The 26,676-nt window shown below is 46.7% G+C and overlaps 1 long non-coding RNA gene across 1 annotated transcript; it reads right to left on the reverse strand.

Moving 5' to 3' along the window:
• Positions 1-17,715: 17,715 nt before the first annotated feature.
• LOC140691504 (uncharacterized) lies at positions 17,716-19,169 on the reverse strand. The gene is made up of 3 exons (XR_012067208.1): positions 19,004-19,169; positions 18,491-18,598; positions 17,716-17,978 (listed from the first exon to the last, which is right to left on the reverse strand). It is a non-coding gene; the product is annotated as an uncharacterized lncRNA (long non-coding RNA).
• Between the last annotated feature and the right edge of the window lie 7,507 nt (positions 19,170-26,676).

The raw sequence follows: 26,676 nt of genomic DNA on the forward strand, positions 1-26,676 counted from the left end.
AAATGTGGTTGATTTACAATGTTTAGTTAGTTTCAGATATACAGCTGTTTTGTTAGTTTCAGGTATACAGCATAGTGATTCAGTTGTACATATACATAGTCTATTCTTTTTCAGGTTCTTTTCCATTATAGGTTGCAAGATACTGAACATTTTCCCCTGTGTTCTACAGTGAATCCTTGCTGTTTGTCTGTTTTACATATAGTAGTTTGTAATTGTTAATCCCAAACTCCTAAGTTTGTTTCCTAAGTCTGTGAGTCTGTTTTTGTTTTGTAAATAAGTTTATTTGTATCTTTTTTAAAAATTCCACATATAAGTGGTATCATATGTTACTTGTCTTTCTCTGTCTGAGTTATTTCACTTTAGTGTGATAATCTCCAAGTCCATCCATGTTGCTGTAAATGGCATTATTTCCTTCTTTGTTACAACTGTGTAATATTCTTTTATATCTAAATACTACATCTTTATCCAGTCATTTGTCAGTGGGCGTTTAGGTTGCTTCTATGTCTTGGTCATTGAAAACAATGCTGCTGTGAACATTGGGGTGCAGGTATATTTTGAAATTAAGGTTCCCTCTGGATATATGCCCAGGAGTGGGATTGCTGGATCAAATGATGTCTTTTTTTAGTCTTTTGAGGTATCTCCATATTGTTTTCCACATTGGCTTCACCAAACTACATTCCCAGCAATAATGTAGGAGGGTTCCCTTTTCTCCAAGCCTCTCCAGCATCTATGGTGAGTGGATGTTTGAATGGTGGCCATTCTGAGTAGTGTGAGATGATAACTTATTGTAGTTTTGATTTGCATTTCTAAGATAATTAGCGATATTGTGCCTTTTTTTCATATGCCTATTGGCCATTTGTATATCTTCATTGGAGAATTGCTTGTTTAGTTGTTCTGCCCATTTTTGGATTGGGTTGTTTATTTTTTTTTCTTATTAAGTTGTATGAACTATTTTTATAGTCTACAAGTTAAGCCATGTTCAGTCTCATCTTTTGCAAATATTTTCTCACATTCCATAGGTTGTCTTTTCATTTTGCTTATGGTTTCTATTGCTTTGAAATAGCTGATAGGTGTAACTAGGTCCCATTTGTTTATTTTGGCTTTTATTTTCTGTTGCTTGGGTGGATTGCCCTAGGAAAACACTGCTGAGATATATGTCAAATAATGTTTTGCCTATGTTTTCTTCTGAGAGTTTTTTAGCGTCTTGTCTAATGTTTAAGTCTTTAAGCCATTTAGAGTTTGTTTCTTTTTTGGTTTTTTTTTTTTCAACTCTATTATATGCTTTCGATTTGTGGTTACCCTATTTTTGAAGTATATCAACCCATTATCATATCTATTTCCTTTAGACTGATAATCACGTAGGCTCCAACACATCCTAAGAATAATGAGAAAAAGGAAAAAGAAAGAGAAAAAAATCTATCTTTTCTTGCTACCGTCTCCCTTTCCCACCTTTTTGTATTTTGATATACTTTTTCTTTTTTACATCTTCATGTTTATTGTCTTGTAACTCGTTATTTCATTTCCAATGATGGTTTTCCCATTTCTATAGCATCCTGCTTCCTTTCTGTTTAGAGTAGAACCTTTTAATGTCTCTGTTTGGTTCCATAATGCTGAATTATCTCCCTAACCCCCTCCACCCTGAGCCTCTGAATACTCAGTACAGGGAAGCCAAACCATCCTAGCCTTCATCAGTCTTGGGATGCAATCTTCAGAGTGGGAAAGAAGAATCATTGAAAAATAATATTCTGTTTGTTGCTTTCTACCCTTGCCCAGAGAGTGAGAATCACCTCTGAAGGCGGAGGAAGAAAGATGGGGGCATGGGGCACAAAGTCTTTTCTCCTTTTGCTACTGAAAAAATGATTTCTTTTGTAATTAGTGATGATGCCCTTTAAATTGGTAAGATCGAGATTCCACAGCTTCAGCGCCTGTGAATAACCAGCTGGGAGAAAGCTCTCCAGGGCCCCTGCAGTGGGAAAGGCAGCCCCTCTGAGCACCTGTTGTTCTGTATTCTTCCGGCCTCCACACAGTTTCGCTAGGCACTGTGCAGGACGATGCAGTTCCCCAAGGTGGAGGACTGGGAGACCCCTGCTTGGTGGCAAGCCACAGGAGCCCACACTTGAAGGACAAAATGAAGAGTAGTGGGGCGGGCATAGGAACAGAGGATGGTTGAGACCCAGGATAGTTTCCTGGAGGCCAGCAGGTGAGACTGGCGGGGCAGATGGGGCCCTGGTGCATGGGCAGTCCTTGAGGGATCTGAAGCAAAGATATGAACCAAGATACTGGATTCGTGTGGGGGTAAATCGCCCCCTGGAGGCCACGTGGCAGTGCAGTGAGCCCAGGAGGAGCGGGCATTTCCCCAAAGTTGGGTTGACAGATCACAACCAACTCACTGGGAACCGAGAGGTACAGAGATATTGTTAACTTTTTGTCCCTCTTCCTGGAAAAAAAATTGCTTCCTGTTGAATAGCCTGTGTAGTTAGTGAGAATTAAAGACATGAAGTAACATTTCCTCAAAAGTCATCCATTGTGCAGTTGTTAATAATGGTCAAATGCAAACTTGAATAGATTAAATCAAACAGTCATCATCGTATTTTAAAATCTTTTAAAATAAAAAATCTTGCTGTCTTTGTTCTTCATTTCAGGGTTCACTTGGTGATAATAGTAACAAAAGCAACAGCAAACCTTTAAAGAATTCTGTCCTGCTGTTCAAGGAACTCTGTGTTCATGACAAACAAATGAGGTGGCACTTTACAGGAAGGACAGTCATTAATCACACAGCTAGTAAATGGCAGGGGTGGGACTTGAACCCAAGCTGTCTGACCCCAGAGCCCCCTCTCAGGCCCTTCAGTGCAGCTCATCACTTGGTATGCCCAACAGAGGCCAGCATTAAAGAGCAGCATGACCTTGGCTGCTTGGCCTCTGTTTCTTCATCTGTAGAATGGGGGTGTGGGCAGTGAACTCTGTGAGCTCAGTGGTCACTTCCTCCAGCTCTGCTATTCTACTGCTTTGAGTTAATTTAAGAAGTATCCGAGCCCCTGAATGGCCCACCCATAGGCTGGCGCTTTGCTAGGCCGTGGGTTACGGAGAAAAATAAGATCAGCCTGCTTCTCCAAGGAGCCTGTGTCCCTCCACGGCAAACGGCTTTGAGGCCCAGGCTCCCTCGCTGGCAGTCGGGGACTGGGCAGGAATGTCTGATAGAAGATGGAGGCAGAGCCCTTCCGGGAACAGTGGTGGCCACAGAGCTATCAGGAGCGGGAGCATCTGTCCAGGCTGCTGAGAGGGGGGCCCTCATGAGGCCAGTAGCCCCCCCAAACTAAGCCCTCAGGACAAAGATCCAGCCATTCCTGCAGTGTCACAACAGAGCCAGTCCATCCTCATCACTGTGCCCCTGTGCTCCTTTGTCCTGGGGCCTCTCTTCCCCCTACACCCAGAAGACTCATCTCTCTCTCTTCTCTGAGTGTCCCCTCACTTCACCCATGGTCCCTGCTTCCTAGGCCACCATCTCTGGAGTTGACGATTTGCCCCCTCACACTCTCCGTTTGATCAGGAGCCTGGGTTGACCTCCTTGTGCTCACTTTCCCCCATGAGGTGATTTCTCCTCCTCTCTTGGGAACACCTGGAAAACCCAGTCCATTCCTAGCAGTGCCTGCCACCCTGGCCTCCCTGCTCATCTGCCTCAGTCAGGAGCAGCTGGACCACCAACTCTGTATTGCCTCACCGCCTACCATCAAGACGTCAATGTTGATTCTCCCTCCACCACCCAGTATGGTCATTGTAGGGTCTTCTTCTCCGTCAGCCTGAGCCAGACACCTCCCATTCACCCTACCCCCGGGCTCATACCCGGGCGTGTCTCCACCCCAGGTCCAGCCTCTCTCCTTTATGTGCCCAACTCTAGCCATCCAGCTGCTTCTCCACCAGCCTCGTTGGCCCTCCTTCACCCTCACTGGGGCATCATGCACTGACTCCTCTGCTTTCCTACCTGTCCACGTTCCTCTTACTTCCACTTCCCCACCTTCCAGCTCTGCATCCACAGTCAGCACTCTCTTTATGACAAACAAAACCCCCTTGACCCTTGATCTTTTCATTTCCTCACCAGGATGACTTCCATCTCGGTTCACCCAGCTCTATTTGTTCTGAGCCTGCAGGCAGCAGGCTCTCCCAGCACAGATTTCTAAGACTACAAATCAATGCCCAGCATGTTGCCACTGCCAGGCAATCCTCCAGGATTTCTCTAGTGAGCACATTTCCCCACTTGCCACACAGTGGTGTCAACATTCTATGCTCTCTGCACACCTCTAAGCTTCCCTCTGTCTCTTCCCTGACTCCCAGCAGATGGCCTTGCCTCCTGCTTCAGAGAGAATGACATGTTACTTGAGGGGAACTCGCTCACCTGCAGCAAATCTGCTCACCTCACCTTTTACCTGTCCCTCTCCCACCTGGACTCTAGCTGTAGTTGTTCTTAATTTAGTGAGTTTAGTTGACATATATATACACAGTTAAAAGCTTAGCACACTATAGGCTACCTTCTTGGGCTTACTTTTTCAATTTAACATAGGGTGTATGATGCATCCACTTCGTTGCATGTACCTGCAGTTCATTTGTTTTAACTGATCTTAAATGTTGTGTGTGTGAAAGTAACACAAGGCAAGTGTAAGCCAGGATTCAGGATGCTGGTTGCTTCCTGTGAGAAGAGGCCTAGGGCAGGATAGGACACAGTATGTCACTGTCAATAGTCCTGTTCTGGTGCTGGGTGACAGGTTCACAACTGTTTCTTATAATATTAATTTTAATACATAAATACTTCTGACAGGCACCTAAGGTGAGAATGTGTCATGAGCCAAGATATACAATGGATAATATTACATCATTATTGTTATGTAATCTTGTTATAAAATATAATATTCATAATCCTACATTGTTATGTGTTATATATTATATAGATGCATGAATTATATATTATGTATATAAATAACTACATATGTATTATATACTATCTGATAATAAATAAACAGAACATAACATGCTAGTATATCTACTATTATGTATTATTTAATAAATAATATACTATATCCTGTTATATGACATGGCACCTAATCTTTAATCAAATAAAAATATGTCACTATATGTAATGGTAATTAATAAAATTAAATGAAAATGCCCGCAGCTTTTAATGCCAACACCGCTCCAGCTGTCACTGTCTATCTTCTTCCCTTTCATGGTCGAGGTCCTCACGGTGCTATCTGTTCCCCTTTTCATCTCGTTATCCTGAACGTTCCTCCCCCTCCCATCCCATGCTGCCTTCTTCCCTGTGGTCCCTCTAGTCACCAGCGGCCTCTGGGGCACTGATTTCAGGGCAGTGTCTCAGGCCCAAGCTCACCCGCCTGTCCTCCACCTCTGCCACTGCTGGTGGGGACGGGGCGGGGGGCAGAGTGCACCTGTTGTCCTGGAAGAGAATACAGCACAGACTCCATGACCAGCAGGAGGTGTGGCCGGAACCTGCAGGACTGGGGGGAGAGCCAGACTGTCTGCATCCAGACCGGGGGCACTTGGAGTGTGAAGAAGCCCAGTCCTCACTGCCCCTGAAGTGAGGAAAACACCCTCAGGTGAGTTAAAGTGCTTATGATCTAGGTCTGTTGGCTGCAAAGGACAAAGGGGTCCCTAAGGGGAGGTTAGTTGATGTTCCAGGCCCCACAAAGGCCCTAAGGGCTGGCGGGGAAGCAGGCTGGACGCTCCACTGGACCCAGTGTCCCCTCGGGGGTGGGGCCTTCCGGAACAAGCAGAAAGCCCTCAGTCTCTGGGGGAATGCGGCAGTGTGGGAGCATCCCTGCAGTGAGTCAAGTGACGTCAGGGCCTGTGGGATCCGTTTTTATGGCCACATTGAGCCACAGCAGAAGCCACAGCAGGAGTGGATTCCTGTCTCTCCAGCTGACATCCTCGTGTCTGAGTGCCAGGCTTCAGACCCGATCCCCTGGGGTGCTAGGACAGTTATACACAGAGGCGGCTCGGGGAGGCCTCAAGAGGGCTGACTGGCCTTGCTGTCGACATGATTACACAAAGATCAAACAATCCATCGATGGGAAGAAAATAAGAACCATGGTCACATCTGGACCGCAAGCTTAGATGTGGTATATGGGTGATATTTATCGACAATCTGGCGAGGATCTGGTCAAAGCTAGAGGCCAAGGCAGCAAACCGGTAGTGACACTAAGGAACATCGTGGTGCAGAGGCTGGATTGGGGGTCTGAAGGCTCCTCCCAGGAGGAGCCTCAGTGTTTGGGAGGTGGCTAATGTGCCTGCTTCATGTCACTAGCAAGTGATGCCACCTGCGGAAAATCAGCTATAATCCTGAGCCGGGTCAGCCCTGGGTGATGTGATAAAGGCTCCTACAAGAGGAGGCGCCAGACGGATAGTGAACCAACCAACAGGCTGATGAGTTTCTGGCCTGTGTTTATTGTGCTTTCGCAGCCAAGAATGAGGAGAGAGTTGAATGGTTCACCATGAAGATTTTAACAACTTAAGAGAGTTCCGTGTCTCACTGCATTTCAGTGTCACCCGGAGGAATTCAAGAGGTGTTTAGACCCAGAAGGGACTAACAGCCTCTTGGTTCCTCATCAACCTGACAAACCCACCAGCCCTCTATGGCCAGACCTTGGCAAGTGCCTTCCCTTGTTCTAACAAATCCCTTTCCACTCACGCCTGTGGTATGCTTTTATTTTTGTTTAATTAATGGGAATGAAGATACCTTACAGCCTCTTCAGACCTTTCCTTAGGCCTTCTGCTCTTAGACCCTGGCAAGGGGGCCCGCTGCCCTGGGTCCTGCACTGCAGAGGGTCCCTCTGGCCCTGACACTTCCTCTGGCCACGCCCTCCATGGGGTGGAGTCAGCAGGGCCAAGGGGGCAGGGTCATTGGCTCCATCCCATGCTCTAGAAGCCCAGGACCCCAGATGCCCTGTCTCAGCAGCCCCTGACCCATTCCTAGTGCCTGCACCGGCTCTCCCGGAAGCTCAGATTCCCAGGACTCACAGAGAGGCCAAAGGGCAGCTGTATGTATGGAGGGTATGAGCAGATCCCGAATGTGAGTTTTGAGTGTCCCCCTGTGAACATCCAAGGCCACTTGTGGCAAGGGATGGACCCAGCATTGGGAAGAAAAGGATCAGGCTAGTGGTCAGAGACTGGGAATCAGCTCTCCCCACACGCTCACTTTCTTTGCCGGACTCCCCTGTGTCTTGGAATTCTAAATTTGAACCTGGTCTTCCCCCTTATAATGAACGTATATTTGTAAAGGCAGGACTTTAGAACCTACTGCACTTAACATGTTTACATGTACAGGATGTGAGCTCCCAGGTATGCTCTGGCCTGCACTTCCAAAGGTCCAGAGCAGTTATGTTGGCTCTACTGAGACTGTAATTGGTAAAGACCATCTCCAGAGAGGAGAGCTCCTGCTTCACGCTCCAAAGTCAGGACCTTCTGAGTGGATAAAACAATGGACACTGTGACCCTCAATTGTAAATTGATTTAGAATAACGCCAAAGTGTGTAAGACGTGTGTGTGTGCACGCGCGCACCTGGGGACGTGTGTTGTACATGACTGTGTGTTTGTGTGTGCTCACGTGCACCTGGGGATGTATGTGGTTCTGTATCTTATGTGTGTGTGTGCGCCTGAGGATGTGTGTGGTTGTGCGTATGTTATGGGTGTGTGGGTGGTACATGACTCCATGTGTGTGTGCCCGTGGGGATGTATGTGGACTAGAGCCAGTGTGTCTGCACGTGTGTTTGTGTGTACGTGCATGCATTACTTTTAATAGTAGAAGCTGTCCTTTAGAAATACGATGTAGTAAAAATTGTATGATGTCCTTTGCTGTATAAATCAAAATTAAAATTATCTTCAATCACCAGAAATTTAGTCCCCCTCAGATTCTGTTTTTTTTCCATATTGATTATGTCCTCATTTTACTGATGAGGAAACTGTAGCTTAGAGATGTTGACTGACTCAACCAAGGGCATGGAGCTCGCGCGCCCAGGGCCAGGACCCAGTCCAAGCCGCACTGCTCCAGAGGCCTGGAGCCCTGCTCATGATCATGCGTGGCCTCTTGGCGGGGGAACAGATTCTGATGGGCTGTGGCCAGTGTGCAGGCTGCCCGTGCCGGGGACTCGGGAAGCCGGGTGGAGAGTACCAGACAGCAGACAAGAGTGAAGGGCTGCTCAGAAGTCAGATAGTTTCCTAGGTCTTGGATGAGGAAGGAGGCTCACTGCTCATCCTTGATCCCTTTGCTGGTGGCCAAAAGGGACCAAGGCCCACGAGAGCACTTCTGGGAGCTGCCTGCCAACACCTGGAAAAGGACTGCTCAGGACTGGCTCTGCAGTAGGAGCAGAGGAAGGAAATGTCGCCTCCTGGTGGACATCCTTTGTGATGGCAGTAGGAGGCCTAGGAGCCTTGGTATCGAGGTGGCAAGGCAAGGTCCTAGTGGATGATCGTTTCCACGTGTCTTAAAAATCATTGCTTCATATATTTTATCCATTTTGTGGTTTATTTTAGGGTGGTAAATATGGTCAGTGTTACTCCATATTACCTAGATTAATTAATTTTTTTATTGTTAATTTTCTCTTCAGTGACTTGGAAGCTATATTGCCTCTTAAAGAAAATTCTCTCTAAATCTTTATAAATCACCTCTAAGTTCATAAATTTTTATGCAATTGGACCAGTATTCCTATAAGAGTCTCAAAAATGAAATAATCTATTAGATCCTGTTCCTCAATAATGATAAATTTAGCATATTTTACCTCTCTGTTGTTCTAAATTGTGTGTGTGTGTTTGTGTGCTCCAGTTACTACTTTTTAGACAGTTGCTTTAAGTTTGTTACATTAACAAAGAAAATATAGGTATATACATCTTGGATTTCATTGCTCACTACCACTATTTAATCCCATGTCTTTCCCACTTTTGAGTTATTTACTTATTGGGATCTCCCAATCAACTGGACACATGATTGACTAATTGTTTTTGAGTGGTGGACTTGGAACACTTACATATCTATATGCAGATTTATGTTCTCCTCGTCAACAATTCTCAGAGTGTTGTTGATGGCCCAAGCCTTGTTTTAAATTAAGGCATTGTTTTTCATCACCAAAAAAAAAAATTATTAATTTAAGGTGTTGTCTTTTTTATGGCTGGCTAGTCTTTTATGGTGAATGGATATTAATAGAGATTTCCTTAACCTTCCTCCTTCTTTTTGCCATAACTCGAATTCATTGAGAAACATGTTTTTACCATTTCTCAGATGGGCTTCAACTTTGACTTCTGCTTTAAACCATCACCCCACTCTTTTTCTCCATGCTTATTCCTGAAAAAGTGAGCTCTCTATTGGTTTATAGGTGGTTCCCGTCAAAGATTTGTGACTCCCTGTCCAAAGTTCCAAAGGAAGAGAAAAGGAAAGATTCCTGTTTCTGGTGGTTACATTTTGTCAGGTTAGAGATCTAGTTATCCATGTGGCTGCAGTGGAATCTGCAATATCTTGGCTCAGAGTTTCGTTTTTCTGGCTTACTAGGGGAACCGCATTAGCTGGGGTCACGTCGCTGTGGCCGTTGTCAGGATCCTGGGACTGAGGCAGCCCCTTTGCCTCCTTGTTATTTTGATCTTGCAAACTGGGTCCCAGTTATGTGAACCCTGCACCTGGTGGCCAGGATCGCCCCACACGTGACGTGTACCCAGTTCCTTGGCGTCCCTCACTGCTGTCAGCTAGTTCCAGTAAGAGTACGTGATGGCTTCCACTACTGTCCTTCCTCCATCCTCTCCAGGCAGGCCCTCCTTTCCCACTAGTTGGCCCTAAACCTTCTCTCCTGCTCTACATACGCTGACGGAATTCCTCAGGGTTTCCAGCAGGTAGATGGGTCTCTTCTATGTTTGGACCCCTTCAGTGCTTGCAGTGAAAATATAGGATGTGGGAAGGAGGAGCTTGGGGATTCTCCATATCTAGGGCCTCCCTATCCAGCAGATTCAACTAACGGTGGATTGAAAATATTGTTGAAAAAACAGAAAGTTTCAAAAAGCAACACTTGAATTTGCCATACACTGGCAACTACTTACATAACATTCATATTGTATTAGATACCATGAGTAATCTAGAGATAACTTAAAGTACACAGGAGGACACAGTGAAAGAGAAAGTGACAACAAATATATGTGTATACTCATGTATAACTGAAAACTTGTGCTGTATGCTGGAATTTGATACAACTTTGCAAAATGACTATAACTCAATAAAAAAAGTTTGTATATATATATAAAAGTAGATGGGGGGATGTACATGAGTCCCATGCAGGTCCTATGTCATTTTATACAAGAGGCGTCAGCATCCATGGATGTTGACTTCAGGGTGAGTCCTGGAACCAGTGCCCCATGGTTACCAAGGGATTACTGGAAGTCCAGGCTCCTTATCCCAGCCTGCCATGTCCCCACATGGTCTAACTCCTACCTGTACCACACTTCCCTTGTCACTCTCCTCCAGCCCTGGCAGACTGCCCTCTGATTCTTGAACAGGCCACACTCACTGCACTTCATGTCTGGCCCTTAGAAATACCCATTACTTTCTGAGCATGGCTCTGCTTTCACAAGATGGGCTGCATTGTCACTAGAGAAGTCAGTGTGGAGGTTCCTTTAAAAACTGAAAATGGACTTAACTCATGATCCAGCCTTCCCATTCCCGGGCATATGTCAGAAGAAAACTCTAATTCAAAAAGTCACATGCACCTCAATGCTCACAGCAGCAGTATTTATAATAGCCAGGACATGGCAACAACCCAAATGTCCATTGACAGGTGACTGGATAAAGAAGTAGTAGTATATTTATACAATGGAATACTGCTCAGCCATGAAAAAACAAATAATGTCACTTGCAGCAACATGGATGGACGTAGAGATAGTCATTCTAAGTGAAGTAAACCAGAAAAAGAGAAAAATGCCATATGATATCACTTATATGTGGAATCAAAAAAAGAAACATATGAACTTAAATACAGAAGATAAACAGACCCACAGACATAGAGAAACAAACTTACGGTTCACAGGGAGAGAAGGGGATGGGAAGGGATAAATATGGGGATTCGAAAAGTGCCCCTCTTGGGGAGTGATGGAAATGTTAGCTATCTTGATCGTGGTTATGGTTTTCTGGGTGTAGACATTTATCAAATTCACCAAGTAGTACATGTGAAATATGTGTATTTTATTGTACAGGTATCATACCACAATAAACGTGCCCTTAAAAAAAAAAAACAGGAAAACACTGGCAGCATTTTGTCCTACGTTTTTATGTGTCTTAAGTGAGTGGGTCTTCAAGATTCTGGTCTGCCATATTTTCTGAACCAGAAGTGCCCTCCTTCCCTTTTCTTTGGTAAACTGTCAGTGGGTGGCATTTATTCCCATGGCTTCAACTGCTCTCTGTCCAATGATTAACTGTCAAATCTTTTCCAGCATGGACATCTCAGTTCAGTCCCAGAAATATATTTCTAATTGACAAGTAGACATTCACATTTGGTTAGCACATAAAAATCTCAAGCTCTGTTTGTCTGGATTTACACTCGCCCAGAACTAGTTTTACTTTTTCAAACAATGGCATCACTGTCCCATCTCTTTTCTGTGCCAAACATCTGGGAGTTTTCCTTTACTTTTCCACTCCCTCACCCCCATCAGTACTACAATTCTATTCCTTAATGTCCCCCAACTAAGTCCCTGCTCCTCGCTCCCCACTGCATTAATTCCCACCCCTTTCTAGTCTCCCCAGTGCTGTACTTTAGAGTGAACAATCCACTTTGCTCACTTTTAATGACTAATCTGTGTCACTCTCCTCCTTAAAACCGCAAAGAATTCCACGCTGCGTGTGTGAGGAAGTCCACGCTCTCTGATTTAACGTCACACCTTCTCATCACCTCGTTGCTGCTTTTTTTCAGCCTCAGCTTCCGTTAGTTCCTCACAGCCTCTAGCCTCACTGACCTTCCTTCCCTAAGTGCAAAGTGCTCTTAGACATGACCAGGGGTCTGCACAAGACACGCAAGCTGCTGAGAATCCTGTCCCCACCACGCACTCTCCTGGTCTAGAGATTTGCTGGAATCCGTCAGATGTCAGTGCAGAAAGCATTTCCTCTCTGACACCTTCCCTACCTTCTAGAACACAGCCCCAGGCAGTGCAAGAGCCCCTCTGAACATATAGTATATATGATGCAAAGTGACTCTTACCAAATTGTTTTGAAAACCTATTTAAATTTTTCCCTTCCACGACACACTGTGATCTCCTTGAGGGATGGGGGGCTGTGTGGTATTTGTCTAGACAGCTAATGTCTGACATAGACCCCGGGCCATCGGAAACAGTCTGCTGACTCATCAAGAAGACTTGTCGTCTTTGCGATGTACGAAAGACTACATGCTCTCTGATCTTACACCATCCGGCAAGGGTCAAAATAATTTCACATAGAACTACAGAGGCAAAATATGTGTATTCTTTTCCTCTTTGTGAGCCCTAGATCATAGGCATCCTGGAACGGAGGTGTCACTCAAAGCTGTCTGTCCCCTAGGCTGTTACGCCCAGCTTCAACATATTTTTTGAAGTTGTAGGGATACGTGTACATCACCCCGTCTTAGAGCAAATGGTGCTTCAGCCTGACCAAGTTTAATGTCCATATAAAAATCAGAAATCTTCCAAACTGAAGCCTGAAGAAACATTTCCCTTTTCTCCTTCCAGTCTGTGTGTCATCTGCACCCCACATCCCCACTGCTCATCTGCGTCAGGCCACGTTCTATCTAGAAACATTTCCGGTGGGACACTTGGACAAGAACTAATTACAGCAGTAATGAAACTGGTCCCATGAACGTAGGCTCTGCACAACAAGGGTGTTTGACGGGAGGCCTCAGCCGCGGCCTGCAGGGTCTGTTCACGTTTTCTGCCTGGCTTCCCTGCAGATGTTGTGCAGAAAATGAAGCCTGCAGTTAAAGTCATAGAAGGCCTAAGAAATCCAGAAAAATGGAGTGAGATTCATCTCCTTGGGAATATTTTTGAAAACCATCCACTAATAAGAAGAAATTTAAGAGGTTCGTTTCAGAGCAGATGATGTCCAACTGCAGGTGGGTCAGTTTTGTCATTGTTGCTCGCTAGTTGGCTTTCTGCTGCTTCTAACACACCGCTTTTAAGAGAAGTGGCCTGAGTCGGCCCTCAGAGCAGAAAGGTGAGCTGGGCCTGGAGACAGCCAAGCTCCTCTGCTGTGTAGTGACCCGCTGAGAAGGAAGGGTTGGCCCAGGGCTTCCTCTGACTCTCTCCCTCAGTTATAAACTCTATGAATGGAAAATGGAACAAAAATCTTAATTCAATATGGTATTGTCAAAGTATAAAAATAATTGTCTTTGGAGGGGATGGTATAGTTCAAGGGGTAGAGTACATGCTGGATTCAATTTGTGGAACCTCAATGTAAAAAAAAATAAGAAAAAATCTTTAAAAAAAGAAAAATAATGAAGAAGAAAAGAGATCTCAAACAACCCCAGTTTAAAAAGAAAAAAAATTCCTTTAAAAATAGTAGTCAGCTAGGTCTTTTGCTAGATTAGGAGTTTGGGATTAACAGGTACACACTACTATGTATAAAATAAATAACCAACTCTCAGGTCTTTAATAAATTATTTCAACCTGAATCCTTTTTCTTTTTTCCCCTAAGCAACCCGTGGAAGCCTCTGAAATTCTCATCTTATAAAAGAATTCATTTAAAGGTGGTTTGAAAGTTACTGGTTAAAACAGTTATTTGTGGTTCCATGAATATAGGTCTAGTAAGAAAGACAGACAGTAAACCAGTAAGCAAATAAATATATGATGTACTACCAGGTACTAATAATTGCCACAAAGAAACATAAAGCATTTTAGGAGGGAAAATGTTTGAATAGGAAATATGTGCATGCTATTCTAAATAATCTGGTCAGATAAGTCCTCTCTGAGGGTAAATAATTTGAACAAAGTCCTGAATAAAGCAAAAGAATAAGCCACGTATGTAACAGACAAGAAAAGCCTCCCAGGCCGGAAGAAGTGTAAGTACTAGACTTGGAGTTAGAAACGCAGCTGTCCTGGTGGGGACCATCGGGGCGGTGAAGATGGGCTGGAGCAGAACGGTGAGAGCTGAGGCTGCAGAGATCGGTGAGGGCCCGGATCACATAGGGCCTTGGTAGGGACTCTGGATATCCTTCTGAATACAATGGAAAATCACAAAAGTATTTTGCAATGCGGAACAACTTGATCTGATTCATACTTTAATAAGACCGTTGTGGGTAATGTATGGGGAATAAGCAATGGAAGCAGGACAAGGTAAGCTGATGGGAAGCCAGTGGGAAGAGTACTGCTGACCTGGAGAGAGACACCGAGGTTGGACTGGGATGATGGCGGGAGACGGGCAGAAAGGGGGACACGAATTAACAGTAACGGTCACAGGCCTTAATGCTCGAGTTGGACACAGACACAGAGTGGTACAGGGTGATGGGTATGTGATATTTGGGGATGAGCCACAGTTTTTGTGCAGAGACCTGACAGGAGAATAAAGTGGGGATGTTGACGTCGGTAAGAAAGGTTGGTGGGTTTTGAATTCCCCCTAGAGTCGCGTCTGTTTCTCTGTACATGACGTCAGCCGAGCAGGGATGGGTGTTCCTACTTCTGCAGAGAATTGCGTGTCCTCCTCATCGACTAATTCGAGAGGCCGACCTGCCCATCCAATTGCAACATCTTGAATCTGCTTCTTTCTATCCAGGAGGAGATTTCCAACTAAGATGCTAATCAAAAATTCCCGTGTCCAGATTTAGAGATGTGTGCCTTTGGGAGGATCTCAGAGATGCCTCCACAGAGGCTCGGTGTGCTCTCTCTCCCTCAGAGAACACAGTTCCCTTCAGCCCACTGGGTCTCAGCAGAGAAGATTTCACACATAGCCCCTCTCAGGCCCTGGGGACCAACCTCCCGCTTGGCCGAGCTCTGAAAATGAGCACGAGTTCCGGGCAAAGGGCCTTCTCCAGGGGGCCATCTGGCAGATTACATGAGGACAGTGTACAAAAGGGTGGGAGGGTTGATGGTATAAATGCATTTTAATTTTTGCTCTGAAACTGATTCTGTCCTTCTGTTTTGTTAAGCAAGTGTTCTTAGGCCAGACATGATTCTCCTTTTTTCTTTATATTTGATCATCCAAGAGGTTTAGATAGGGGATTTGTTTTAGGGTAAGAATCTTTAAAAAAAAAAAACAAACCTTGCAAATAGCGTCTTGTTAGGCATTTTGACAAGTGAATTCTCCAGGCAGTATTGAACCCCCTTGTTCCTCCAGGGGGTCTCCAAAGGTATACATGTTCCAAATCTGACCCAAAACCAATGAGACTTTTCTTTTTTTTAAGAACTTCACCATGGGCAAAAGATGTCACTAAAGAAGGTGAGAAAAGAGCAGGTCCCCATAATCCAGAGTCCCTCCCAAAGAGCCCACAGAAGTAAAGAGGAGATGAACGAGAGAAACGTTTTATTTATACACACGCAGGAGCCAACCAGAAAAGTACCTACCATGTTAAATGGTGAAAGTTAAAGGCTTTTTTATCAACCTAACTTAATAGGGAAAAGGGAAAGGAGAGAATTGGCTTCCATGACAGGTTTTCTTCTGCATCTTTTGAATCTCAGTTATCTTCAGCTTAAAGAGGTTTTGTATTAACCGTGGGTTCCATCTGACTTTCCATTCCTCGAACTTTGTTCTTCTTTTTCAAGATTCACTCATGTATTCTGACCCCCTGGATTTTCCACGTGAATTTTAGATTGATTGTCAATTCCTGCAAAATACCACCTGGGATTTGGGTAGGCATTCTTTGAATCCTTAGATCTATTCATGGACCTTTGTCATCTTAGTAGAATGAAGCCTTCTGCTCCATGAATATGGGATTATTCTCTTTGAATTTAGGACTTAATTTCTCTCAACAGACTCTCTCATCTATTGTAGTCTTCAGTGTCCAAGTCGGGTACTTCTTGCTCACCTGTATTGGATGCTGATTCAGAAGAGACACGACCTCCTGGAGAACCTCTGCTTCCACTGAGCTGAAATGGAACTGAGTCCTGAGAAGGCTTTAAATTCTTTTAAAAATAGGATTAATGTACTTTAATTACTCCATAGATGAGTAATGAATGGGTCACATTAGCATAGGATTTTAATCCTTTTAGAATTAGTAGAGTAATACAGACACAGTACAAAAAATTGAAATATTGCCTAAAAAAGAAGTGATTTGTAATTCCCACCCACAGCGGTGTCTGTCATGAATGATTTGGTGCTTATGTCTCAGTCTCTGTGTCTCTCAGTATGTCTCTCTCCATCTCTGTCTCTCACACACTCACAATCAGATCAATTTCCATCTATATTGATTTCACACACATGTGGTCGTGCAGATGGGACCCTGGATGCAGAGAGTGGGTCTGCATACTTCCACCCTGAGGCCTCCCTTGACATTGGGTTGAGACCAGGCACCCACTTTTCCAACTGAACAGCATTCATTCATCCACATGAACCAGAACGAATGGACCCCATCCCCTCTCCATCAATATTATTGTTGCTTTAATTCCGACTGTTTCAACCAGTGCTGTGATGAACACCCTTGAAAAGGCATCTTTGAATAGGTGTGTAAGGATTTTAGCAGGATGAACTGTAAGTATCAGATCTTCTGAGGAAGAGATGCATCTGTGGCCCTTTGATGCGTCCTGCACCCTGTTCTCCTGAAGAGGAGCGTCCCTTCACTCTTCCCTCCAGGGGATCTGCTGGAGCCTCTGCCTGCTTACATTGTCACCAGGGCTGGTTGTCACCTGACTAAAGAACCGCCAGTGTGATGGTGACCAATGCTGTCTCTGCAGTGTTTCCGTCTGCCTCTGTTCTCACCTGAGAGGTCAAGCATCTCTAACACACACTGGCCACCTGCATTGCCTCTCATTGGAACTGCCCATGTCTGTTCTGTTTCTGTTTAGAACACTGAGTTTCAAAAGGATTTTGGACTACAGGAATGGGAAAAATTTCTCCAACCTTGGGTTATGAGGAATGCATTTTCCAGGTTGTGGTTTGCCTTTCAAGCAATTTTTCTGGGCTTTTACTAATTTTTTTGATTCGTTTGGTTTTGTTTTTGCCACAGGAAGAGCTAAGCATCTCCCTTGTGTCTTCTGGCTGTGGTGTCACAGGGGGAACAGCAGTGTCTACCCTGAGATTATGCACAGAGTTACCAAAAGGGCTTCATTTTGTGCATCACATCTTTAATCCCCCTGCATATCCCCTGAAAATAATAAAAATGCTGTTTCAAGTGAAAACAAACAAAAATCCTCAGCCCCAGGTGAAAACATGTGGGCAGGAAGGAAAAAATCCTTTTTTAAAATTTCATTGGCAGGGAACAACCAGTAGAGGTAAAGACACGCAAAGAGAAAGAGGACTTGGGGTTGTCAGGGGCTGGGTGAGGAGGGAGGGGAGTGCATGCTCTGGATCCAAGGTTTCACTTTGAGGAAAGAAATAGTGTGAAACTAGATGGTAGTGATGGTCGCACAACATTGTGAATGCCCCTAATGCTCCTGAATTGCACAATTTAAAAGGGGAAAAGTCTACATTTTATTACATGAAACTCTAAAAAGAAAAATAAAGGATGTCATAAATGATGTGAAACAAGCAAAGGAAACTAAAGAAAATGAAACAAAAACATCTCCAGCGGAAGGGACGTCAAGTTTGTGGGGGGACTGACGGTGGAATTTTGGAGAACATTTTGGAGAAGAAGGTGTGGGTGGGTGCAGAGGGGGCTCTACCCCAGGTGGTGGTGATGCCTGAACTGTTTCTCCGTTGCCCAGCAGTCCAGCTGCAGACGCAGGTTCAGGAGGAGCTGCAGGAGCGGCAGGAGGGAGCTCGAGGTCTCCTGCTGGATCCAGTTCGTCCCATTTTTGGTCTCTGACATCTTCCCCTGCCCCTGCCTCCTCTGTAACTATTGGAAGTGGAGAGAGTTTTAAGTCTTGTGGAAGATCTCATGCTGTGACAGAGGAAAAATTTACGCACCTGCCTCCCTTTCCATGTGCCTCTACAAGGACAGAAATCTTCCCAGAGCTTTCCAGACAGCTCCCACCCAGAAAGTGCCCACAGGATGTATTCTGTGACTGAATTTTTCCAGACAGGTGTTCTGAGGCCATTCTTTTTTCTGGTCCCAACAGTAGCCTCTAGGGACACCTCCCTGTGTGGCCCAGCCTTCGCCCCACCCTCACCTACACACGTACACCAGCCCTGCTTTTTTGACCTTTGGTCTCTGCTTCGGGGGCTTCTGGTCCTCCACCTGACTTGCAGTGAGGTGGGCACGGTGCTCCAGGTCAGACCAGGGTGTGCTGAGCTACCCGTCAGCCCCGGGTAGGTCCCTGGGAGAGCCCTGGGTGATGTCTGGGTCGGAGGCCTGCCCCACTGATTTGTGGGCCATGGTGGTGGGGACCCCTCCATATCCAGACCCACCAGGAGTCTGCGCTGGCCCTCAGAAGAGTGACACACCAGTCCTTCACTTGGGGAGGGGGCGTTGGTGTTCTTATTCATCAGCTTCTTTTCAACATGTGGTATCTGGCTCTGCAATGATAGTGACCAGCAGCTGACCCAGCATGGAAGTCTCAGAGTCCTTCCCGGCCAGGAACACTCCTGATTCTGTAGACTCTACCCTCTGCTGCTAGATCAGACCGGAACCTTGTTCAGCTCAGACATCCGGGAGGGAAAATGCATACCCAGAGAGCATGGGCTCCACCTCGGGCGGCAGGACCCTTCCCCGGCTCTCCACATCCCAGCCAGCCAGCTTTGTCCTGGGCTGTCTACGTGACCGGGCCCCCAGGCCTCTGTCCTGCTCTTTCTTGAGGCAGATACCCATCCCCAACATGACTGCTCCACCTCCACCAGGCAGGATGGGGCCGTGTGGCTACCTGGATGGGATCTGAGTGGTGGCCCAGCCTGGGGGGCCTGCCCTGGGCCTCCCTGTGTTACCTTTGGGTCTCTCTGGCCAAAAGGCCAGAGGCGCCTTGGGTGAGACCTGACCCAGTGCCGGCAGCGTTGGTAGAGACCCTCGCTGAGGGCTTTCCGGGGCCTGTGGCCTCAGGATAATGGGATGCAGCAGAACATGCCTCTGTCTCCAACCAGGTGAGCTGAGTAGGGACTTCTCTACAGAGCGGGTGCCTGGTGACTTCGGTTCCAAGTTCTGTTGGGCTCTATTGCCAGGGAAGTGAGGTCACTTCCTGGGGTCCACTTCTCCAAGCTTCCTCCTGACACAAAGCTCCTCAAGGGCCTTTCTGGGCTTCCAATCTCTCATTTCTCACTCCATGCCATGTCCACACACAGTGACACCACCTCAGCCCCCCCCATAGCCCTGGGGAGTCCTGGATGCAACCAGTGCCGCAACTCTGAAGACACAGCTGGGTTCAGACCTGGCTCCCCCTACTCAGCAGTGTTATCATCCTGGACAAGCCACGTGCCTCTCAGGGTCTCCCCAATCCCCCATCAGCACAGTGGGGATCATTCTGGCCCCTGCTTCCTAGAGAAGCCATCCTGTCTCTAGACCTAGAAACACCTATTGCATCTGTCACCCCCACGGGCTGGCATCACAGGGAGATCGTGCACAGACTCAGCAAAGGAAGGAACCCACAGAGGGCTGGTGGAGTGCAAAGCACACCCCACACAGGCCAGGGTCTGCCCTGGGGTCTGGAGAAAGTCACTTTCCTTGCTGCTTGCTTCCCCGCTCCCAGTCGTGAGACTGAAATTAAATACAACTCTGACATCGTCCGCTCTGGCATACAACCTCCTAGGTCATTCTGTCATGTTGACATACAGGCCCAGTGTCCCATCTCGGCCTCTGTGGTGGGCGGCCCCACAATGGCTTCCTATTTTTTGCCTTCTGTTCCCACACCCTTGTGGGATCCCCACACCCTCCCCTGGAGGGTGGATCGACTTTGGGACCAGGTTCTGACACATAGACTTACTTGTGAAAATGTATGTGAGTTCCACTCATTACCAGCTCCAGTGTTCCTTCTCGCTGTCTCTGTCTCTCAGTGCCTCTCTGAGTTGTCTCTCTCTCTGTTTCTCTGTCTCCCCCTGCTTCTCTGTGTTTCAGTCTGTCTGTCTCTTTTCCTGTATGTATGTGTGTATATATTTATGTGTATATGTGTGTATTTATGTGTGTGTATTGTACGGGTCCAGGGCAGGTCACTTCTGAAAATCCCTTGACGACATATTGATTATTTTGAATTCATGTTACTGAAGAAACATTATCTTTGAAAATTGTGCAAGCACTTTGGTGGGATCTTCTCTAAGGCTCAGCACTGCTAGGGAAGGGATGCACCTGTGGCACTTTGATGCATCCTACACCTTGTTCTGCCGGAGAGGAGCGTCCATTTGCTCTTCCTTCCAGGGTACCTCCTGGGGCCTCTGCCTGCTCACGTTGTCACCAGGGCTGGTTGTCACCGGGCTAAAGACCTGCCAGGGTGATGGTGGCCAATGCTGTCTCTGCAGTCTGTCTGTCTGCCTGTGTCTTCACCTGAGAGGTCAAGCATCTCCAGTACAAACCGGCCACCTGCACTGCCTCTCGTTGGAACTGACTCTGTGTGTTTTGTTTCTTTTCAGAACACTGGGCTTCAAGAGCTTTTTGGACCACAGGGATGTGAAGCTTTTTTCCGATCTTGGGTCATGAGGAAAGGTTTTTCCAGGCTGTGGTTTGTCTTTCCAGCTGTCTTTCTTGGCCTTTGTTTTCTGCTTTTGTTTGGATTTATTTTGCCACAAGAAGAGCTAAGCATCTCCCTTCTGGCTCTGGTTTCACAGTTAGAACAGCAGTGCCTACCCCGAGATTATACACAGAGTTACTAAAAGGGCTTCATTTGGTACGTCTCATCTTTAATCCATCTGGACTTTCCTCTCAAAATACAAAAATGCTAATTCACGTGAAAACAAAAAAAAAAATAATTCACCCGTCCCTACTTAAGATATGTGGGCAGACAAACCAAAAAAAAGCCACCTTTTATACGATTTCACTGATAGGGAACCTCCAGGATACGTAAAGACATAGAGAGAGAAAGGGGATTAGGGCTTGTCATGGGCTAGGGGAGGTAGGACGTGGGGTGCTCTTTGTATACAAGCTTTTACTTTGAGGAAGGAAATAGTCTGAAACAAGTGGTGCTGGTCTCACAGCACTGTGAATGCAATTAATGCTCCTTAAAATTGCACAATTTAAAATGGGAAAAGGCTAAACTTTATTCTTATATACTTAAAACAAAAATAGAATATAGTATAATAGAAAAGAAAAAATCTGACTCCATAGAAGATCTGTCCTTTTGGCTTTAACCCTTTGCCCTCTTTTCTAGGCTTAGTTTTACTAGCTCTGCACCTTTTGTAAAACAATGTTGCCTTTAGCCTTAAATATACAGAAGAGCCTACTTTCAAGGCTTTGATTTTTTAAGGATATTAACACTTTTGCACTTATATAAAGACAACAGGTTGTAGAATAGAAAACTACTTTTGTTTTGTTAGGGGATTTACAGAGGCACTATGACCTGGTCTACGTAAACAGCTATAAACCAAGATAATGGCGGACTAATATCTTGGAGAACCATCTTCCCCATGTCAACTTCAGGCTCCTTTTCTACTAAAAAGGGGAGGGGCTGTGGTTGGTTGTTGCAAACTTGTTGGTGTAGGAATTCTTTGTTCTTGGAATCCTTTGCAGCTGTCCACGTGGGTCAGATCATGGTGTTCCTGCAAAACCTGCAACAAAACAAACTTTTTCTATTCTGCAACTTGTTATCTTTATAGGAGTGCAAAGTGTTAATATCCTTAAAGCTCAGACTTTTGAGAATAGGCTCTCCTGTTTATTTCAGGCTAAAGGCAACACTGTTTTACAAAAAGTGCAGAGCTTGCAAGTCTAAGCCTAGATAACACGGCAGAGGGTTAAAGGAAAAGGAACAGATCCAATATGGAGTCAGATTGGTTCTTCTCTATTACAGTGACTTTTGGTGAGAGCTAAGTGGATGATTCCTGGGTGGGTCCTCCACTGTCCCAGGCTGGATTTCAGGCAGGATCCCTGCCAGATTCACCATGATTTTGGACCTAGTCTACCACAGAGAAACTGAAAATTATTGGATTAAAATTACCTTTCAAAATCCCTTCAATTGCCTGTAAACTATACCACAGCAGGGGATGTCTCATTGGCCAGTCAACTGCCAGTCTCCCCTGATGCAAGGGACAAGCGTTGCGGCAAGATCCATGGTGGCCTGGCCAGTGCACCTTCCTACTTTGCTCTAAAGCTTTGGCTTCCTCACTTTGACACTTTAAAAGCTCCCTTCCCTCTTCCCTCTGGCCTGGTGTGAATGAACAAGTTCCCTGCACCCACCTGTGCTGAGTCCATGCCATGCACAAAGCCCCATGCACACAGCCCACCATCTGATGTCTAACCCTGGGATTAAGTGCATACTCTGAACTCCCCCACCCCAAAGGTCCGCGTGCCCAGTGCCTCCGCCCTAGGAGTCCAGATCACCATCAGGACCATCAACCACCGAAAGCCCAAGGCCAGTGGCTGGCAGTCTGGGATCAACCTGACCCATCAGGTCAGTTCAGGCACAGGCTGCGGGGATCAGGGTGCCAAGGCAGGAATTGGAACCACCTTCATCCCAGCCTGCCTCACCCTGTAGCCTCAGACATTAACTCTGAAGGTGCACACTAGGCTCGATCCCCCACTGGTGGCAGTAGTCATCATTACTGGAGCACGGATTTCCCCACCCCAACCACAGGGTGAAGGGTGAGTGAGTGAGCTCAGGGCAGGGGTGCACTCAGATTTAAGGGGATCCCATGGTGTGGGGGTACAGGTTGAGAGGTGTGGGGCCCGATCAGAGTGGAAATGACCTGGCTGAGAGGTGAGGGGGATAATTTCAGGATGTTGGGTGTCCTGTGCTGAGGCATGAGGGGTAAGCTTGTGGGTGTAGGGGCCATAGGTTAGGACCTAGCAGGATGGAGTGTCAGGGCAGGGACCATGGTGTGAGGAGAAGGAGCCCTGTCTTCAAGGTCTGGTGGGAGACTGGGCCTGGCCAGTGGTGGGAGGGTAGTAACAGGGAGGGGAAGTTGAGCAGGGAAAGTGGGGCTGGGTGGGTGAGGCCTGGCCTAGGGCAGTCGTGGTTCTAGTTCAATGCCAGGACCCAGTCGGTGGCTGGGTGAAGGCTCTGGGGATGGAGACCCGGCGGGACAAGCAGGAGGGGCCCCACCTGGCTCCTCCCGGCCCCAGCGGCCAGGGCCGGTAAAGCAGGAGACCCACCCGAGCAGTTTGCGCTGCGGGCGGGAGGAGGAGGGGCGCGCACGCGCAGACGGACAGACGCGCGGACGCCGGAACCCACCCAGAACGCGTGGAAGCTGGCGGCAGCCGGTTGCTCCTGGACCAGCTCCTGGAAGAGGAACACGGCCTGGGGCCTGGGCCGCCGCTTGCCCGCGGCTCGGCTGCCGCTGCCGGACAGTTAAGAGGGCGCTGGTGGGGGCGCGCTGCTCGGGGAGCCAGCGGGGGACGCCTGGGCTGTGCAGCTGAGGAGGCGCCCAGGGAGGGGTGCGGAGGTGAGGTCCCGGCCTCGCGTCCCGTTAGGTTCGTGGTAACCCCGGTATTAGTAGTTCCTGAACACCGTGTTTTTGCCGCCGCTTATACACGGGTTTAGGAGAGCAGGTACAGCCCCGGGAGTTGGGAGGGCGCCGGACGGTTCCAGAGCATCTCCGACTGGCCCTCAGACGATGGCCTGCTCCTTGCAGGTGGGTGCGGTGCGGTCGCGGGGCCTCGGATGGAATGGGGACTGCCCCATGAGAGCCCATGGATTTGCTCCCATCTTACCTGCGGCCTGACCTTGGGGGCGGCCTCTAAAGACCCAGGTTAGTGGGACTCAGGTTACAGGTCAGTCTGCTCCTGGGAGATGGGCTCGGTGCGATGAGTGTGCTGGGATGGCTGCAGCAGCAGCGGGAAATTGTTGCAACCCCCGCGCTCTCACAGGGTAGCCCCAATCCCGCCATCGCAGCTGCCGCCTTTCCCTGACAGCACAGCACCCGCCTTCCAGGAGCAGGCTGACCTGTAACCTGAGTTCCACGAACCTGAGGCAGCAGAGGCCAAGCTCAGGCCATGCGCTGGGGAGTTTGAAGCAAATCCAAGGGCTCCCATGGGCAGACCCCATAACCCGCCACTGCCTTCAACCACACCGTGCCCTCCTCCCGAGAGCAGGCTGACCTGCGGACCGTGCCTGGAGCAGCAGAGGCCGAGCCCTGGACAGGCCATGGGGGAGATGGGGGCAAGTCTACCAGCTTGCCAGGTCGCTGCCCATCTCCCTGCCGCTGCCCCAGGTTCGTGGATCAGTTGTTTTCAAGTCAGTGGTTTCCTGAGAAGCAGGCGTGGTGCAGTCAGGTGGCGGGGGCTGCAGGGAGGGGTGCTGCCCCAAGGGGAGCAGGTGGACTTGCTCCCATCTCCCCTAGGGCCAGACCTGGGGACGGCCTCTGCTGCCCCAGGTTTGCAGGATGCATGTCATGTCAGCCTGTCCCTGGGAGGAAAGCTCAGTGTACTCGGGGCAGCCTCAGTGGCTGACAAGGATTTTAGAAGTGGGCTCTAGCCCAGCATAACTAACTCTCCTTTCTTCTCCTGCTTCCTCAGTTGGTGGCTGTATCAGCTTTTTCATTATAGGTTATTGCTAGATAATGAACATAGGTTTCTGTGCTATATAGAAGAAACTTAATTTAAAATCTCTTTTTATATATAGTGGCTGACATTTGTAAATCTCGAACTCCCAAATTTATCCCTTCCTATCCCCTTTCCCTGGTAACCTTGATTGTTTACTAAGTCTGCAAGTCTGTTTCTGTTCTGTAGATGAGTTCACAGTGTCTTTTTCTCTCTTTTTTTACATTGCACATATGAGTGGTATCATTTGGTATTTTTCTGTTTCTGGCTGCTTTCACTTAGAATGACGATCTCTAGCTCCATCCATGTTGCTGCAAATGGTTTTATTTTGTCCTATTCATGGTAGAGTAGTATTCCAGTGTATAAATATGCCACAACTTCTTTATCCAGTCATCTGTTGCTACATTTAGCTTTCCTCCATGTCTCGGCTCTTGTATACAGTGGTGCTGTGAATACTGGTGTGCAGGTATCTTTTCACATTGGAGTTCTTTCCAGTTATATACCCAGATGTGGGATTGCTGGGTCATAGGGTAAGTCTACTTTTAGTTTTTTCAGGGATTTCCATGCTTTCCATAATGACTACACCAAACTAGATTCCCACCAGCAGTGTAAGAGGGTACCCTTCACTCTACAGCCTCTCTAGCATTTATCATTCATGAACTTTTGAGCGATGGCCATTCTGAATGATGGGAGCTGATACTTAATTATAGTTTTGATTTGAATTTCTCAGTTTATTAGTGATATCGAGCATTCTTTCATGTGCCTATTGGCCATTTGTGTCTTCATTGGAGAAATGCTTGTGTAGGTCTTCTGCCTATTTTAAGATTGAGTTGTTTGTTTTTTTGTTATTAAGTTGTATGAGCTGTTATATATATTCTGAAAATTAAGCCTCTGTTAGTCGTATCATTTGCAAATATTTTCTCCCATTCGTAGGTTGTTGTTTCCTTTTGTTTTACTTATGGTTGTCTTTGCTGTGAAGAAATTTATGAGTTTAATTATGTCCCTTTTCTTTATTTTTTCTCTTATTTCCATTGCCTGGGTAGATTACCCTAGGAGAATGTTGCTAAGATTTATGTCAGATAATGTTTTGCCTATGTTTTCTTTTAGGAGATTTATCATGTCTTGTCCATCTGCATCTTAAGCCTGTACTCAACATCTGTGCTTCAGTTTTGAATTTTGAGCTTCTTAGAGAAAGCCTACTCTTAGCTCATACGTCAGATTCAACATGTCTAAAGCTGATTTCATAATCTTTTTTCTTGCAGCGTCTCCACTTATTCAGTGGGATAATCATTCTTTCGGTCTTGAATACACAAAGGCTTGGAGTGGTCTTTGATTTATCTTTCTCTCACCACCCTCCACATTTTGTCAGCTTCTTGAACTGTATGTTTTTGGTTTCAAGTGTCTATTCTGATTGCTGATACTCTGATGAAGAGCTTTCATCCCTGATACATGAATTTTTCCTTCTGCTGAATTCTTGGATATTCTCTCCCCCCCTTTCAGTCAACCTACAGTTTTGGTGCTCCCACATCTACAGTCAAGTCAAAGACTTAACACAACCAGATCTCAGCCAGGGAGTCTCGACCCTTCATCATTTTGGACTTACCTTATTTGTTCCAATCATTATGTAACTTAGCCTCCTAGGGTAACCTGTGCCTTATTAAAAACCAGGAGTCACCAGCCTTTTCCTATCCAGTCCTCAGTTAAAACAGCTTAGAATTGCCCTGAGAACTAGTTGGAGCCCCATCCCCTTCATAGAGTCTTCCCTATTTATTCCAAATACTTCTAGCTCCTCTTTGTATTCCTGTACTGTTTATGATCAGTAGTCTGTAATCTTGGATTTGAGTACTGACTTGGTACCATTCCTGGGTGGTTTCCAATGTGTCTCCTCACTTAGCTGGTAACTGGAGAAGACTCACTTGTTCAGCCTCCTTTATACCCCTCACCCTGCTTAGCATCGGGCAATAACAGGCATCCAGGCAGTGCTTAC

The sequence above is a fragment of the Vicugna pacos genome, chromosome 35 (assembly GCF_048564905.1).
Source record: "Vicugna pacos chromosome 35, VicPac4, whole genome shotgun sequence".
NCBI classification, from domain to species: Eukaryota; Metazoa; Chordata; class Mammalia; order Artiodactyla; family Camelidae; genus Vicugna; species Vicugna pacos.